Source organism: Bison bison, unplaced genomic scaffold, assembly GCF_000754665.1.
Source record: "Bison bison bison isolate TAMUID 2011002044 unplaced genomic scaffold, Bison_UMD1.0 scf7180017864063, whole genome shotgun sequence".
NCBI classification, from domain to species: Eukaryota; Metazoa; Chordata; class Mammalia; order Artiodactyla; family Bovidae; genus Bison; species Bison bison.
Window position 1 is genome coordinate 8,478,178 of NW_011494635.1, and position 4,277 is coordinate 8,482,454.

A 4,277-nucleotide genomic window follows, 5' to 3' on the forward strand; every position below is an offset into this window, starting at 1 on the left:
GGGCCGCGGCCGCGGGCGCTGCAGGCGCCGGCTCTGTGCGGCCCGGAGGGCACAGGGTTGGAAAAGCAGCGAGGCCTGAATCGGCGAGATCCGCAAAAGGACGTTAATACCCTTTGGATTCTGTTAACGAAACGTATTGCAGGAACATGCTGAATTCTTCATTCCGTGTGTACACAAACAGGTCTTAAGAAAGGACGGGAGCAAGCATTATCGTTTCTGCAAAAACACTACCAGTTTGTGTAAGGAGAAGGAGGTTATCTTTCTTAGTTTGTAATTCTAGAACCAACCTGAGGAGACCCAATATGTGGGTTAAGAAAGTCTCAGTGATAAGGAGACTTTTATAGATTTCACAGTATTTTCTCTAATGATCTTTGTCCATAAGAGTTTGGAAGGAAGACCTACCAACCAAAACTTCCTAACTCTGATTCTCTTTGGACATGCATACCTGAAAATTGCTGGAAGACTCTTGTCCAAGATATGCTGGAGTCTAATCCAGTTCATCAATCTTTCATAGCTGGTCTCTAGGGCTAAGTTAGAATTTCGAAAGGGAGTTCTAAGAGACATGGCCTTTCATAGGCCCTGGTTCTGATACATTCCAGAGAGTTTTTCGTTCTCTCAAGGGACATTACAAAATAATTTTAACTGATTTTAATTGTACGGATAAATATATGCCAATAAAATCGAGCAGAGGGGTTAAAGATGTCAGAAAAAAATCAAGCCATGCTTTTGAATGTGGGACCAGGAATTCTAAAGGTGAATAGCTTTGAGTAAATCATCTTTCTTTGAAAGTCATCTATAAAATAGAGGACTGCATGTCCACACATATTTCACAGAGGCCACTCAAGTAAGACATCACATATGTGTAAAAGGAAACTTACACTTTAGGAGAGAGATCACTAACCCTAACTGCACATTTTTCTCCCGTTAAATTTTTAGCCATCATTTTTATTTTTGTACCTAGATATTATCTCTTATTCTTCTGTGGTTTTGCCTAGAATTTAACCCTTGGCCCTATTTTCCCTTCAGAACAGTTTTATTTACCTTATTTTCCTCCCAGCTGAATAAATAATAGGCAGGGGAGATGGTTGCAGACAACTAGTTTGGGATTGGGAGCTGGGGAGAGGCCCAGAAGACTCAAAGGATTATTTCCATGCAACTTATGTTATACCATGAATTTATCTGCAAAGAGAGGGCAAGGAACAGAGGTATCAAGGAGAGGAGAGAAAGGGAGAGTAATGGGCTGTGAGGAATGGTTTACACCAACTTGCCAACGTCTCAGAGACTTTGCTGTTGTTCAGTCGCTCAGTCGTGTCCAACTCTTTGTTACCCCATGGACTGCAGCACACCATGCTTCCCTGTCCTTCACCATCTCCTGGAGTTTGCACAAACTCATGTGCATTGAGTCAGTGATGCCATCCAACCATTTCATCCTCTGTCATCCCCTTCTCCTCCCTCCTTCAATCTTTCCCAGCATCAGGGTCTTTTCCAATGAGTCAGTTCTTTGCATCAGGTGGTCAAAGTATTGGAGCTTCAGCTTCAGCATCAGTCCTTCCAATGAATATTCAGGACTGATTTCCTGTAGGTTTGATTGGTTTGATCTCCTTCCAGTCCAAGGGACTTTCAAAAGTCTTCTCCAATACCACAGTTCGAAAACATCAATTCTTTGGCTTTCAGCCTCCTTTATGGTCCAACTTTCACATCTGTATATGACTACTGGAAAAACCGTAACTTTGACCAGATGGACCTTTGTCGGCAAAGTAATGTCTCTGCTTTTTAATCCACTGTCTAGGTTTGTCATAGCTTTTCTTCCAGGGAGCAAGCGTCTTCTACTTTCATGGCTGCAGTCACCATCCGCAGTGAATTTGGACTTAGCACTACCCAAAGAAGGACCCACACAACACTCCTAGTTCTTCCCCAAACCTGGCTGACACTTGACACTTAAGTAACATCTGACTTGATCAACATATCACTTTTTCCAGATTCTGCTTTAAGAAATATGTAAATAAAAAAAATAAAATAAAAATAAAAAAAGAAATATGTAAATAGAGAGGGCATGGGTTACTCAACAAATTGGTGTGGAATTTTTGTTTCTTTAAAAAACGAAATCAAATCATATCCTTACCTTATACACCATACTTTAAAATAATCCAAATGACTTGAATAATACAACCGTAGAAACTGACAGTGATTATTCTAAAGGTAGAAGAAAATATAGGTGAATGTTCGTAAGATTAATGTGGAGAGAAACATATGAAGCTCTGCAGTTGATCTTAACCAAAAAGCCAATAAGTGATATCCTAAGCTCTAATCCAATTATTTTTATCAGAAAAGAGTGATAAATTTGACTATATAAAAATGTATTACTCTAATGTGTCAAAAACAAATATACACCTATTTTAAAATATGCCCATTAGGGTTACAACTTTTATACTTTATAAGGAGTGTCTTCTAATATCCTTTTCTCTACTTTCCTCACATAATGTGGATGAATTCAGATTTTTTAGGGCCGGTTTAGAGAGGGTGGCTTCCCAGTTACATAGAGTTTGGGTTTGCCTAATAAATTCCCATCTCAGAGTGTTTCTGTCTTGCTAGTATATAGCAATAATAAGTTCATGCATGTGCTCCTGAAAGGCTTGCTTTTATTTCTTTAAAATTTCATTTCATATTTCTGTTTTGCTTCACAGGTTGAATTACATAAACACTGTATGTAATGCATGAATACTGAATATATGCTTTTGGAGGACATAATCTTAAGTGTAATGTAGAGAATAACTATGAAAAATCTTCAGGAATGCAGATGAACAGTACATTATACAGAAATTAGTGGATAGAAATTATTATTCTGTGTTATCACAGTACTATAAACCATTGAAGTAAAATAAGTCCATTTGAATGAGACTTGGCGTTTTCATTTATGGAGACTCAGGAATATGTATATCACCCTATGTAACTTAAAATACATTACTTTGCCAACAAAGGTCCATCTAGTCAAGGCTATGGTTTTTCCAGTAGTCATGTATGGATGTGAGAGTTGGACTCTAAAGAAAATTGAGCGCTGAAGAACTGATGCTTTTCAACTGTGGTGTTGGAGAAGACTCTTGAGAGTTCCTTGGACTGCAGGGAGACCCAACCAGTCCATCCTACAGGAAATCAGTCCTGAATATTCATTGGAAGGACTGATGCTGAAGCTGAAACTCCAATACTTTGGCCACCTGATGCAAAGAACTGACTCATTGGAAAAGACCCTGATGCTTGAAAGATTGAAGGAGGGAGGAGAAGGCGACGACAGAGGATGAAATGGTTGGATGGCATCACCGACTCTATGGACGTGAGTCTGAGTAAGCTCCGGGAGTTGGTGATGGACAGGAAAGCCTGGCGTGCTTCAGTCCATGGGGTTGAAAAGAGACACGACTGAGCGACTGAACTGAACTGAACTTAATAGTAGCTGCATTTTCAAATTACATAAATGATTTCTTGGTAACAAAGTATTAATTTAGTAGTCATTTGAGTAGTCATTGAGTAGTCATTTCTTCATAATCAAAAAGGAGTCCAAAATACAGTACTTGGGTGCATCTCAAAAGCGACAGAATGATCTTGGTTCGTTTCCAAGGCAAACCACACAACATCACAGTAATACAAGTCTATGCTCCAGCCATTGATGCTGAAGAAGCTGAAGTTGACTGGTTCTATGAAGACCTACAAGAGCCTCTAGAACTAATACCAAAAAAAGATGTCCTTTTCATCATAGGAGATTGGAATGCCAAAGTAGAAAATCAAGAGATACCTGGAGTAAAAGGTAAGTTTGGCCTTGGAGTGAAAATGAAACAGGGCAAAGGCTAACAGAGTTTTCTCAAGATAACACACATCACTTTCCTGACAAAGGTCCATATAGTCAAAGCTATGCTTTTTCCAATAATCATGTACAGATGTGACAGTTGAACCACAAAGAAGGCTGAGTGCCAAAGAATTGATGTTTTCGAACTGTGGTGCTGAAGAAGACTCTTGAGAGTCCCTTGGACTGCAAGGAGATCAAACCAGTCAATTCTAAAGGAAATCAGCCCTAAATATTCATTGGAAGGACTGATGCTGAAGCTGAAGCTGAAGCTTCAATACTTTGGTCACCTGATGCAAACAGCCGAGTTATTTGAAAAGACCCCAAGCTGGGAAGTAGTGAAGGAAACAGGAAAAGTGGACAGCAAAGGATGGGATAGTTGGATGGCATCATTGACTCAATGGACATGAATCTGAGCAAACTCCAGGAGTTGGTAAAGGACAGA

General features: G+C 39.6%; 1 protein-coding gene across 1 annotated transcript in view; it reads right to left on the reverse strand.

Moving 5' to 3' along the window:
- ZMYND11 (zinc finger, MYND-type containing 11) overlaps positions 1–129 on the reverse strand; it is a 76,446-nt gene extending 76,317 nt beyond the window's left edge. Inside the window, exon 1 of the mRNA XM_010836420.1 lies at positions 111–129. The gene's annotated coding sequence lies outside the window, so the exon portion shown is untranslated. The remainder of the gene's footprint in view (positions 1–110) is intronic.
- Positions 130–4,277: the final 4,148 nt, after the last annotated feature.